The sequence below is a fragment of the Pelodiscus sinensis genome, chromosome 9 (assembly GCF_052426305.1).
Source record: "Pelodiscus sinensis isolate ZL-2025 chromosome 9, ASM5242630v1, whole genome shotgun sequence".
Classification (NCBI taxonomy): Eukaryota; Metazoa; Chordata; order Testudines; family Trionychidae; genus Pelodiscus; species Pelodiscus sinensis.
In genome coordinates, this window is record NC_143060.1 from 6,679,665 (window position 1) to 6,694,446 (window position 14,782).

The window sequence follows — 14,782 nt, forward strand, 5'->3', positions numbered from 1 at the left end:
TTCCTTGGACGTGGCGCTGCTATTTTGGGATACTTCCGGTATCCCGAAATAGCAATGCAGTCTAGACATACCCTACATGTCCTTTAGGGCTAAGTCAGGCAAAACACTGGGGATCGCTTATGACCAGAGATCATTGCCCATGAGCAGGGCCGGACCGAGCCATTCCGGCACCCCGGGCAGGCAGTTTAATTGCACCCCGGGTTGGGGGAGGGTGCATGTGCGGCCCCGCCTCCGCGCCAGCGCGTGGGGGAGGGTGCGCGGAGCTGGCGGCAGCAGGACGCACATGCCCGGCCCGGCCCAGCCCGGCTACTACTGCTGGCATGCAGCCTGGGGCCGCCCGGGGCGGACTGAGCCAGGCCGTGCAGGGCCCCACGGCCGCGGGGAGAAAGGCGCTGCTGGCCGGTGCTGCGGGGGTTAACGTGGCCCCCGCCCCGGGCAGCTGCTGCAGGATGGCCACTGGGAGCTGCTGCAGCCTGCAATCCAGGAGCCGGGCGTACGGCACCTGACGGCAGCTATATGGGGCGCTGCGTGCTCCTTACAGCTGCCATCAGGCCCCCCCCATAGCTTGACGCCCCGGGCAACTGCCCGGCTAGCCCATGCCTTAATCCGGCGCTGCCCATGAGAATCCAACCAGCGTAGAGATACAGTTCTTCCTTGTTAGGGGTGTTTACCCCTTTCCCCTTCTTTGAATTGCAAACTGAGTGGATGGGACTTGCCGGTCTTCTCTTCATTGGAAGAGCAATCAGCAATGTCTCTTGTCCTCTTTGATATTGCACAATAGTTTGTCTGGTGTTGGTGGGCCTTCCTTGCATGGCAGGACCTAACACTTTCTACTGGAGACCAGTGTTTCACACTAGTTAATGCCTCTCTCCTGTCTGGTGATTTACCCAGCTACAGAGGCTTAGAAAGGAAATGCTCAAACATTGGATACAGATGCTATAAGTGAGCTTAATGCAAGCAGCAAATGATCTCCATTCAATAAAGTCTAAACACATCTATATAACTTGAACACCCATTTTAACTATACCTCTCTAATCTGGCACCCTTGGGACCTGACCTGTGCTGACCCAGAGAATTTGCCCAACCACAGGAGGTCAATATTGTCTAGCAGCGTTACCAACACTTCCACCGTTTACTGAGCACTTAGGCTGTGTCCAGACTCAGGGGTTTTTTCGAAAAAAGTAGCCTTTTTTCGAAAAAACATCACCTGCGTCTAGACTGCAGCTGCGTTCTTTCGAAATGAAATCGAAAGAACGCGGCTTTTCTTTCGACGGCGGTAAACCTCATTTCACGAGGAAGAACGCCTTTTTTCGAAAGTGCTCTTTCGAAAAAAGGCGTTCTTGCATGCCAACAGGGCTTTTTAGAAAGAGAGCATCCAGACTCACTCGCTGCTTTCTTTCGAAAAAGCGGCTTGCTTTTTCAAAAGTACTGCTTGCAGTCTAGACGCTCTTTTTCGAAAGAGGCTTTTTCGAAAGATACTTTCGAAAAAGCCTCTTTCGAAAGAGGCTTGCAGTCTAGACATAGTCTTAGAAGACATGTAGAGGTATATTAGAGCTAAAGAACAGCACAGAACACTGAGAACCGGGACTGGTGGCTGTAAACAAACTTTATGGGAAACTTGGCCACACCCATGATAAGTGGACGTCCAGCTAACTAGAATCTTGCTGGACCATGGATGCTACTCGACCAAAGAGTGCTGGAATAGAGAGGGTCAAATTGCTTACACACGTGTGTATCAGACTGGTTCCAGCTATGAATTTGTCCCTTTTCAAGCAAGGCATGGGGACTATGGCATAAGCTGGCACCTGCTTTGCCAGTGTCACCCACGGCTGCTATGGGAAGGCCACAGACTGATAGCTAGAACTTGCCACTATTCTGACCTACTGCATTGGCCTGTTCTGACATACTAAGCTGATTGCAATTAGCCAGCATGATGGCCTGGAAAATGAGACCTTTACTTCTCGACAGAACGTATGATGTTCCCACCGTTGCTAGTGTAAAATTCAGAGTTTATAAGCACGCGCCACAAACATGGGAAGGAGTACGAATCAGCTTCTGACTGTATAGTACTTTACGTGTGTTATCAATGCACAACGCCTGTGCTGTTAGAAGGCAAACTGGTGGTTACAGGGCGAGAGGAGGGAAAGCAAAGAAGGCAGTATGAGAGGAAATTGGAAGTGGAAATCAGATGAAACAATAGAGTTCATAGATTCGAAGGCCAAAAGGGACCACTGCACTCATCTAGAATCTGATCTCCTGCATAACGGAGGCCCTAGACTTTCTCTGAATTAATTCCTGTTTGAACCAGAGCACAACTCGGAGGAAACCATCCAATCTTGATTGAAAAATTGCCAGGGTTGGAGACTCCACCCCAGCTCCTGCTAAACTGTTCTCCTGGTTAATGATCTTTCACGGTTAAAAACGTGCACCTCATTTCTAGGATGAGTTTTTTTCTAGCTTCAACTTCCAATCATAGACTCATAGACTCATAGACTTTAAGGTCAGAAGGGACCATTTTGATCATCTAGTCTGACCCCCTGCACAGTGCAGGCCACAGAATCTCACCCACCCCTCCTAGAATAATCCTCTCACCTATATCTCAGATATTGAAGCCTTCAAATACTTTGAAGACCCCAAGATGCAGAGATCCTCCAGCTGTGATCTGTACCCCATGCTACAGGGAAGGCGAAAAACCTCCAGGGCCACTGCCAATCTACCCTGGAGGAAAATTCCTCCCGACCCCAAATATGGTGATCAGCTAAACCCTGAGCATGTGGGCAAGACTCATCAGCCAGACACCCAGCAAGTTCTCTGTAGTAACTCCTATCATCCCTCCATTGACCTATTTCCCATTGATAATGAATGGTCAATTAGCTACCAAGATCATGTTATCTCATCAAATCATCCCCTTCATAAACCCATCTAGTTTAATCTTGAAACCAGATAGATCTTTTGCCCCCACTACTTCCCTTGGAAGGCCGTTCCAGAACTTCACTCCCCTAATGGTTAGAAACCTTTGTCTAATCTCAAGTCTAAACTTCCTACTAGCCAGCTTATATCCATTTGTTCTTGTGTCCATTCAGATCATTCAGATTAGTGGGCAAACCAAGCCAGTGATGCATACAGTACAGGGTAGATGCTCTAACCGGTGTCTATTGCGCTTCATGTCTCTGTTACATCTTTCTACGGATCCACCGGGTGTGGAAGTGCTCTTGCAAATACGCACGTATACCCTAAGGCCTGTGGGCCTAGATTCAGCCAGGTACTTCAGCACGTGCCTAACGTTAAGCATAGGAGCAGTCCGGTTGAACTCAACGGTGCTCTGCGTCTGGAGTTTGACACATGCTTTGGAATGTTGCGGGAGTTTGAACCTGAGTGAAGAGGTGACGGGCAGACGTCCGAATGGGTGGCTGGGTTAGTTTCCATGAGCCCCCAAATTCTTATGCAAACCCAGATGTTGTAGTCAGCAAAACTGGGGCATCAGTCTTACTAAAATGTGCATTCTCAGTACAGGCAGTCCCCGGGTTATGTACAAGATAGGGACTGTAGGTTTGTTCTTAAGTTGAATTTGTATGTAAGTCGGAACTGGTACATATTGTAGGGGAAACTCTAGCCAAACATTTCTCCAGAGCTCAGTTTTATTCTCCCACACCTCACTTCCCTCAGTCCTTTATTCTCAAGCTGAGGTGTCTGCTGAGAAAAGCTGCTCCGCGTCTCCCTGGTCTGCTGGGGGGGGGGGGGGCGCTAGCTTCGCGTCTCCCTAGTCTGCTGGGGGGAAGCAGCTAGTGCGGGGTTGCCTCACCCCATTTGTAAGTAGGGATCCGATGTGAGTCGGATCCATGTAACCCGGGGACTGCCTGTAGATCCTCGCACAGGCCTGGTGATTGCCCTGGGGCCCAGTGATTCAAAGGGGCCAAGGACTCCTGGCCACGGCTGCTACTGCAGCAGCAGCGGTAGCCAAAGCCCTCAGACCTTTAAATAGCTGTGGGAGTGTTGCATTGTGTGCGCCACATGGCAATGAGGGCTGGGGGAAGGGCCCAGTGCCACCTATTGGCTGCCCCAGCCCCACCCCTTCAGCCGTAGGCCCTGCCCCTTTCTGGAACGTGGAGCCAAGCCCCTCCCCACCCACCCAGGTGACCAGCGGAAAGGCTGCCAGCTCCCCTGTCTGTGCAACTCCCAGCTAGTCTGGGAGCCTCCCCACAACAGCCTGTTGTGCGATGCTCTTTCTGACACCTCCAGAAGCAGGCAGTGCAAGGGACCGCAAGATGGAAACGAAGACAATAATTCACCCCATTTTTTTTTCAGTTATGCAAAAGATTCTGTTTGTATTTGGTATTCAGGTATTATACTAACCTTTGCTGGGGGGCGCTTTGCCATCTATTGGTGAAAATTGCTACATAAGAGACACAGATTATGATTATTTGTAGGCGTGGTATTATTATTTTTTTGGTATTATAATGCAGTTAACTCCATTGGATCTAGACGTGGTAGCAGTCCCCTTGGTCTAGCTGCTGTTCAAACATAAAGGGACACAATCCTTAGAGTTTGCAATAGTCACCTACAGTCCTGCATCCCTGTGCTTATCTTTGATTTCAGTGGGGCTGCTTATGTGTGCAACAACTTGCAACCGGAGAAGGCCCACACGATATGAGGTCAGAAGTGGGTAATCAAAATAAGACTATTTACAGCTAACCAAGAGTATTTCCTTGTAAAACAGAAATCAAAACACTTTTTTATCATTGATTCATGGACTTCTGTGACCTCTAACACACTCAGTGCCTTTTCAACAGACATGAAACACATTTTCTGCTTCTGTCTTGACTTTTTCCTGTCTCCCAGTAAGACTTAGTAGATCAACCAAACTGTTCCTCATGCTGGGGAGGAGCTACCTGTGAACATCCACAAAATTAATGGCTTATCCTCCCTTACATTCCCCCCCTTAAAACTCTTTACCCTAATACAACAAAAACTTGACAGTGGTTAGACTGCTGGGGTGATGAGACCATCTAGACCAGTATCCTGTCTTCCAACAGTGGCCAATGCCAGATATCCCAGCGGGAGTGAACAGAACAGGGAATCATCAAGTGATTCCTCTCCTGCCACCCAATCCCAGCTTCTGACAAATAGAGACAAGGGACACCATTCCTACCCATCCTGGCTAATATAAATGGAGCTATCCATTATCTTGTTCTTTTTTGATCCCTGTTAAAAGTTCTTGTCTTCACAACATCCACTGGCAAGGAGTTCCACAGGTTGACACTGTGCTGCTTGAAGAAAAACTTTCTTTTGTTTGTTTTAAATCTGCTGCCTATCAATTTCATTTGCTGACCCTAGTTCTTGTGTTATGGGAACATGTAAACAACTTTTCCTTATTCACACCAGTCATGATTTTATAGACCTCTATAGTCTCCTCTTTTCTAAGCTGAAAAGTCCCATTCTTTTAAATCTATCTTCATATGGGACCCATTACAAACCCCTAATCATTTTTGTTGCCTTTTTCTGAACCTTTTCCAATGCCAGTATGTCTCTTTTGAGATGAGGTGACCATATCTGTTACGCAGTATTCGAAATATGGGTGTACCATGGATTTATACTGAAGTAATAAGATATTCTCTCTCTCATTCTCTATCCACGCCCCGTAGCAATGTAGTTATGCTCACTTAGTCCCCAGAGTAGACAGCGCTTTGTCAATGGCGGGCTTCTTCTGAAGATGTAGCTACCACCTCTTGAGATGGGGCCTGGATAAGTTCAGGTTGGACGTTAGAAGACAGTGTCAAACCATCAGAGGTGTGAGGTTCTGGACCAGCTTCCCTGTAGGAGTTGTGAGGACAAATAACTTAATTTTAGGGAAGAGAGAAACAAATTTGAGTGCAATAGTGGGGCGGGGTTGCTCGTGATGACTGTGGGCAGAGTTCAGCAGCCCCCGGAGTGTCTTCTGGATTGTCTTTTGCTCCCAACAGCTTCATGGTTTCATTTTGTCACCTGCAGGGTCAGGAAGGGATTCCTCTCCCCATCCTCCATGTATTCCGTTTGTTTTTTTTAATCTCCTTCCTCTGAAGCCATGGGACATTGGGAGGTCGGGCGGCGATGGCCCTGCACAGTCTGTCTCTCGTGCTCAACTGGCTGGTTCTTGCGCACATGCTCAGGGTCTAACTCAGGGGTGAGCAATCATTTTTGAAGGGGGGGGGCCGCTTCAAAAATTTTTAAAGTGGTCGTGGGCCATCCAGAAGGGGCGGAGCCTCGGGCGGAAGGGGGCGGGGCCTTTAAATAGCAGATGTTAAAAGGGCTCACACCTCTCCTGCAGCTCCCAGGCGTCACATTAGTGGGGGGCAGGAACTACGAGCCCTTTCAACTCCTGCTATTTTAAAGGGCTTGCTGCTCCTGGCCTTTCTGTTAGTGCGTTGCTTGGGAGCCAGGGATGCACGAGCCCTTTCGATTGCTTCTATTTAAAGGGCTTGTGCCTTCCCCACGGCTGTTACCTGACCACCCTAGGGACCGCACGAGCCCTTTAAATAGAAGCAGTTGAAATGGCTTGTGTGTTCCACCTCCCACTCATTAGCATTAGCGGGCGTGGCCAGGAACGGCCTCACGAGCCAGATAAAAGAGCTAGGTGGGTTGGATCCGGCCGACTGACAGGCTCTTGCCCACGTCTGGTCTAACTGTTTTTGCAAATGAGGGGTTGAGAAGACCTCTTCCCCCAGGTCTGACTGTTTTTGCTTTCTTCCGCAGCATACGGCTGAGAGTCATTTGCCAGGATCACTTGGGTTTATCTCACTTAATATATTCCCTGCCATTGCGCAGGCCTCTGGCACCGGTGCGCCTGAGGCCAGGACAGTCTAGCTGCTTGTGGGCTGTCATATTTTGGTCCAGTTTAGGTTGCTGGGTTTCATGTGCGGGCCCTGGGTGGTGGTGGCCTGTGATGTGCGGTCAGACTGGAGCTGGTGATCCCTTCTGGGTGTCCTTTGACTTCGTGATTCCCTGACCATCTAACTGTGGGTGAAACCGGTGGCAAAACTCCTATTGATTTTATAAGGCCAGGGTTCCACCATGTTTCTTGAAAAAAAAAAATCAGTGTTAGTATTTGTATATTACTGTTATTTATTTTAGGGTGAATGATACTAATGGAGATGGATACTGGAACAAGTGCACATTTGTGTTCTAGGGATACACTTGATATATACAAATACATTTTACAAGTCAGTTTTTACATTGACGAGCTTAAGCTGAGAGAGATTCTCTTTGGTATATCCTTCCTAACTCACGCTCTGTTATAAATCAACATATATTTCGGGCCTGAGGTCCACTGAATGCAGACTTGTGTTGAATATAACGGGCATCAGATTAGTTCCTTTAGGTTTATATGGCAGTCCTTAGAAAATTGTTGATCATGATTTAGAATTCAGTCTTCCTTGACAGCACCTACCACCAGGAATCCTTAGGAACATGCATTACCTAAACATACTCCATTTTTTATTTTTAACTCAAAATTTGATCAGTTACTTCTGGCAATAAAACTTCTAATATATAAACATAAAGGTTAATTCTGTCTGATTTTCTTTTCTCCAGGATGACCCCCTCCCACACCCCTCTTAGGCATTAAAAGCAGCGTGCCTCTCAACAAACAGAAAATCTTTTGCTGCACATAAAGAAAATGAAGGCATTTGGAATATTGCAAAAGGATCCTGGTATTCTTTTGTTGTGACTTCTCCCAGTTTTTATAAAATATACTGACTGGGACAGCTAATGATGCTAGCCTACAAAATGTAGTTATTAAAAGTTAAATGTTTGATGGGCAATTATGTGGTTAGATCATTTCCTGGACATCTGAAACTGTTTTAATTACTGCAGACTACACACAGCCATTTAGAATGCCCGTTAAACAATGCTTTCCCATGAATCTGTTGCCTCAAAGTAAGGTTGGCATGTTATTTTCACAAATGCTTGGTTTCATTTCAAATGGCTGTATCTTGATGGGATGTCCCACCCATTCTTAACATCTAGGAGCATAGGATGGGATTTTGAAAGCCCTCTAGGGCTGTGTCCAGACTCAGGGGTTTTTTCGAAAAAAGTAGCCTTTTTTCGAAAAAACTTCCCCTGCGTCCAGACTCAAGCCGCGTTCTTTCGAAATTAAATCGAAAGAACGCGGCTTTTCTTTCGATGGCGGTAAACCTCATTTCACGAGGAAGAACGCCTTCTTTCGAAAGTTCCTCTTTCGAAAGAAGGCGTTCTTCAATGTAAATAGGGCTTCTTCAAAAGAGAGCATCCAGACTCACTGGATGCTTTCTTTCGAAAAAGCAAGCCGCTCTTTCGAAAGTTCCGCGTGCAGTCTAGACGCGCTCTTTCGAAAGAGGCGCTTTCGAAAGTATCTTTCGAAAGCGCCTTTTTCGAAAGAAGCCTGCAGTCGAGACATAGCCTAGGAGATACAAAGGGCAGCATCCAAATCTTTTAGGTAGCTTTGGAAATCTCTGTGCCAGTACAAAAGGCTTATGTGCAACAGTAGGCATGTGTTTTTGCATGGGCATGAAATTACACACCCACAAAACATTGACTTCAGTCAGGCCAGGATTTTACCCTCAATGGGCAGGTGCAAGAAATCCATTTGCAGGAAAAGATGCTTTTGCATCCACACAGCCTGAAATTATACCCAGGCAGCTGGTGTTTTATGTATGCTACTTGTGTACGTGGACTTTTTAAAAAATGTGTATTGCTTCTGAAGGCTGTCACTCAATAGCAAAATAATTTTAAAATTCTATGTTAGCCCTTGTGTCTTAGAGTCTGCTAATCTGAAGCCAAGGAACAAACCCAACATAATTCTTTGCCTAGAACCCTGCCATTATATTACTACTGGTGCTACAGACGAAGCAAGAGAACAGAACAGGGCCAGTATGTCCCATAACCAAGAAACATAAGGGGAAAAGTCAGCTGTTTTCAGTGTTTGCAGTTCCTCTGAAGTCAATTAAGCTGGGACTATGTCTAGATTGCAGGCTTCTTTCAGAAGAAGCTTTCCTGGAAGAGATCTTCCAAAAAAACTTCTTCCAAAAGAGAGCTTCTACACAGCAAAAGCGCATTGAAAAAGCGATCTGCTTTTTCGAAAGATAGCGTCCACACTGAATGGACTCTATCTCACACGTAAGCTGTGATTACTATGGACGGAGTGGCCACCAGAGCACCTGTGCTTTTTCCTCTTTTTTCTTTCGAATGAACTCCCTCTTCCTCATCCACACGCGCCTTTTCCCGAAAGAGCTCTTTTGCAAAAAGGCTTCCTCCTCGTAGAAAGAGGTTTACCAATGTCATAAAAACCCCTCTGTTCTTTCAGTTTTTTCCCCAAAAGAACGCTATTTCAGAGTGGATGTAATGAAGTTTTTCCAGGAAAAACGACCGTTTTTCCGGAAACACTCTGCAGTGCAGACATACCCTAGTCAATTTGCCAGTTTTGATTCTGACCCTGAATGCTTTGAAGAGGGAAGAAGATAAAAAAAGATGTTGGATGGAACATTTGGGGTCAAGATCACTTGCTGGCATAACCACATTGAATTCAGTGGCAATAGGTAAGTTTAAGAACAGTGCTTAAGTAAACTCACTTGTGGTCAAAGAAGACTCTAGCACAGTTTGGTCAACCATTATGCATGGAGATTAACTATCTTAGATCATCAGTGAAATGTAGGGATATGCAGCATTGTCTTGGAATATGATTCTAATGTGCTGTAGACCATCCCATAGGTGCCTGGTGCCTGTGGGGGAGGGAAAACAGAAGGGGTCACCCAGAGGAACAGGGAAGGGGTATGTGGGGATGCCGCATTTAGCAATTAAAGTTTTAGCAGGGGCACAGGGGCAGTACACCTTCCAAGCAGAGCTTGTCTTAGGAGTGGGTGAGCTAGGCGGTCGCCCGTGGCCGCCATTTTCAAGGGGGTGCTGGCAGAGCCCAACGGAAGCCCGGGACACATGACTGCATTTCGGCCTGATCCTGGTTACTCCCTGACCCCCTCCCCCTTTTTTTGCTCAACAAATTTTCCCCATTGCCCGGGGCCGCCAATTGGTTAGGACCGGTCCTGCTTCCAAGTGCTAACATAAGTCACCTGTGGGCCATCCCATGGTGTCATTCTGTTTAGCCACAACCAACTTCCCTCTGTTCTCAAGCAAAGTTCTTAAACGTAGTTGGGACAACACTTGGGACCCAAGGGATATGTATAACACAGCAGTGTCCCAAGCATCTTCTAACCTGGCCAGAGCAAAACTGTGACCATGTCAACACTTCAGATGTCATGCCACAGAACCTGGTTGCAACGTGATTGTTCACTACGCTGGTGACTTGAGAACAGCTGAACTGGGTCAGTCCAAAGGGTCTCCTAGCTCAGTATTCGGTCAGTCAACAGTGGCCAATGCCGGGTGCTCCCAGAACAGAACAGGAAATCATCAAATCATCGCACTCCTGTTACCCCTTCTCAGCTTCTGACAAATGGATGACATCATTCTGGCTACTAGCCATTAATGGACGTATCCTCCATGAATTTATCTAGTTCTTTTTTTGAACCCTGGCCTTTACAACCTGTCCTGATACAGAAGCAAGAAATCCACAGCCAGGGCATGTCTGTGATTTGAACTCAGGACCTCTTACACCCCAAGTAAGAGTCCAGCCACTACACCAACAAGCCACCCCTAAACTTGAAGATGAGCTCCCTGTGGCTCAGAAGTGTGTGTCTCTTACCAACAGTAGTTGGTCCAATAGAAGATATTACCTCACTCACCTGGTCTCGCTGATTAGCAGAGTAATTTAGGATGATTCCTTACAAAATATAGTCAAGGTCTCATCTACCCTATCAGTTGAAACTCTGCTTGTAACCAGTCTAGGGGAAAGCCAAGTTATAGCCAATCTCCTGTGATGTGTTTGTATCTATACGGCCAGACTCTCATTTTGTCAATTGTTGAACACCTGGTCCATAGTGTAGACACACTCTGTGTTTCAGTATAGTCCTCGGGCATCAAAAATCGACCTGTGCAGATGAGGATATTAAAAACAATGAATTAAAAGTAAAAGGGGAAATAAACTTGTAAGGGACTAAATCTTTTTGCAACCTTGGTTAGCGCAAGCCACTTAGTTGTTACCCGCAAGAGTGAAAGTTTTCAACTTTCAACCCCTTTAAGGGAGGAAAGCCTTTAACATATTTATTATTATAGTAAATCACTCCATTTAAGGTCAAAACAGAAGCATAGTTTTGAACTCAAGCAGGATTCAAGGTTGTTTTCTTACCTGTTGGGGTTGAGTCCTGTTGTAAAGATCCGTGTTTCTCATTTCACTGTGCTGTTTTGTTACTATGAGATCATGGGAACACCGCTATCCTGTTATAGCTTCTATTTTTTTTCTTCATTGGTTGTTCACACACACGCCAGGCTGGAACTGAAAATCCAGCAAAAAAGCCATTAACACCGACAGGTTTGACCTGCAGTGTATAAATCAGAACATATGTTTTCCATATTTCAAATTAAACAAATGAACTTTACCAGAACTCGTTAACACAGTTCAGATGCACATCCACATTTAGTATTGTCTTTGCCCAAACGAAGGAGCCAGATTCTCTACTGGTGTCAATCTGCATTAGTGTATCGACTTCCCCAGATTTCTAGCCCCGAATGTGACACCAGAAACAGATTTTATACAAGGAATTATCGGGGTACAGAAAACATGTACATGTTTCCATCTGTTCACTTGAGAGCACAACCTGCCTTCTTTCTGTACTGGGCAGAGAGGGGGGGAAAAGGTGGGGGAGAGATCAGAGTTCCACAATGGTTTTCTCCCTACCTTGTATGTATAATTATATTTACATAGAAAAGCTTTGATTCAGCAAAACACTTAAGCTTGAAATCAATGGGACTTAAGCACATGCTTGCAATTAAATACAATTTAACTGAATGGAGCCATTAACAAAGTGTGTGGGAGGCAGCTTATGTTGGTACATCTGTGTATAACGACAGAGGAAAATGATTGGTGCCAAAGCTTTCACCGACCCCCAAACCAAAACTATCTGTGTATCCAATGAGCCATCCATCCACTGATCCTCCCACAAGTTATTTGTGCTGTAATTATCACAATAGCATCTGGACATCTGACCGCTGACTGCCAGAAGCTGGAACTGGATGACAGAGGATGGATCATTCGATAAATTTCCCTGTTCTGTTCCTTCCTTCTGAAACCAACTAGAACTGGCCACTGTTAGAAGTTAGGATGCTGGGCTAGATTGACCATTGGTCTGACCCGGTGTGACCATTCTTATTCTTATTTTATATTTCTTCCCAGATACAGAGATTTTATCTTCACTTACACTCAGGACAATTTCTATCATTTTTATTTATAGCGAGAAGTGCCCAAAATGTGCAAGGTGCTGTACATTAAGACACATTTATTAAGAAGACTCTTTCCCCATTCCATGGTCCCTGCTCCTTCAAACATACAGTCAATCGAATGCTTAACGTTATGCACGTGCCAAAAGTTAAGAACATGAAGGAAGTGTCTGCAATTATCAGTGGCCTAAAAAGCTAGTGGAGTTACTCTAGATTTTCACCATTGCAATTGAACTCACAGTCTGGTCAAATGGGTTAAATTGCACTTGTACTCAAGTCAGTCCCAATGCTTTCAGGCCATGTGTCTGCTTTCTGGCAGATCGAGGTTGATCTTCCGGTGATCGATTTAGCGGGTCTAGTATAGACTCATAAATCAAACGTTGAGGGCAGCTCAGGCTGGTGACTGTATGCCTCACCACTGCAAGGAGAAAGGGAAGCCAATGGGAGCGTTTGCTCCCATCAGTCTCCTGCTGTGCGGACAGTGTGGAAATGCGATTTAAGATACGTCGACTCCAGCTACATCATCGACATACCAGGAGTTGCGTAGCTTAATGCAACCTCCCGCTGTACTGGAGACCAGCCCCTCACTGGCTTTTACCAGAGCATATCCTCTCTTTGAGCAGGGCCCAAATGTATTCCTCTCTTGCAAACTTTTGAGAGAAAACAATAATTAGTGTTGTGCAAAACTGTGCAGACTTTTATTTGTGTTTAAGCCATGTATTGAAAAAGCAGCTGGATTAACTCAGCCATGTAAAGCTGATGAGCATGGAAAAATGTATACGAAGGGGGGAAAAAGAAAGCAATCAACGTCTCTTGTTTGAAGAGTTCATTATTTAAAGATCTCCTTTCCCCACATGTGTATCTCCTTTAGGTGAGGAAGATGTATGATTTTTGGGTCGCAATGGAGAAGAAAAAGATTTTTTTTCTTTCTAGAGTAACACAATTTAATTAGAAATCGTTTTAATGGTTACCTTGCCTCTAAGGCTGAAAGAGCTAACTCGCCTCAATGTACTTAGCTCAAAATCCCTGTAGAGGTTCAGATTTCTAGCTGCAGTTGCCAGGAGCAGTGAATTCAGGCCTTTATAGCCTCTGCGTGATTGTCAGCTAGGAGAGCATTAACAGTGTATTACAAAAATGAAGAGTTCCCTCACCTCCTTTTGGCTGGTTGTTTCTACATGGTGGGAAGGAAAACATTTTCCCAGTCAGCCCTTTACTGTGCAACAGGGAGAAACTGTCACTTCACTATGAGCAAGCCCTGCAAGATAAGTCAAAATGATTTACCCTGTAAATAAAGCGGGCTGTTTTCTTTAACTGGAAGAATTGCCCATGTGGTGAGACTTCCTATGGGAGGGGATGTGGCTGGCCCTCTACATTTATCCGCGGTGTTTGTCTTTTTTTGAAAAAGCAACATTGGAAAGATTAACAAGTCTGTCAGTGAAGGAACTGATCTATCAAAGCTGCGGATACAAAGCAGACCATTCATTCCTTGCGTTTCTGAAATCTCACTTCCAGTGCAACCCAGGTCTTCCCTTGTAAGTTCTGATTAAAGGAGGGATTTCCCGCCCTTCCCTCCGGGCACATAAACCCCTTTCAGATGGAGGATTTCTATATATATGCGGTACATTGAAATTTGACCCCTTCCAGCCCAGGCTGGCTGGTTTGCCTCCTGGATTTTGGAGAGGAGGTTTATTTGCGTGCACAATGGGCAAAGGGTGTTGCAGATAAGACAAGTGTGAGCTAATGGCCCACAACATTTTGGCACCTGAGGTGGGGAGCTCAAATGATGCTTCCATGCCCCCTCGCTTGGGCCAAAACTTTGAAAGGTCTCAAGTCTGCCTTCTTCCTAGAATCATAGAATCATAGAACTGGAAGAGACCTCAGAAGGTCATCAAGTCCAGCCCCCTGCTCTAGGCAGGACCAATTCCAACTAAATCAACCCGGCCAGGGCTTTGTCAAGCCGAGACTTAAACACCTCTAGGGATGGAGACTCCGCTACTTCCCTAGGTAACCCATCCCAGTGCTTCACCACCCTCCTAGTGAAATAGTTTTTCCTAATATCCAACCTGGACCTCTCCCACCGCAGCTTGAGACCATTGCTCCTTGTTCTGCCATCTGTCACTACTGAGAACAGCCTCTCTCCATCCTCTTTGGAACCTCCCTTCAGGAAGTTGAAGGCTGCTATCAAATCCCCCCTCACTCTTCGCTTCTGCAGACTAAACAGACCCAAGTCCCTCAGCCTCTCCTCATAAGTCATATGCTCCAGTCCCCTAATCATTTTGGTTGCCCTCCGCTGGACCCTCTCCAGTGCGTCCACATCCTTTTTGTAGTGGGGGGCCCAGAACTGGACACAATACTCCAGATGCAGCCTCACCAAAGCCGAATAAAGGGGAATGATGACATCTCTGGATCTGCTGGCAATGCTCCTCTTAATGCAACCTAATATGCC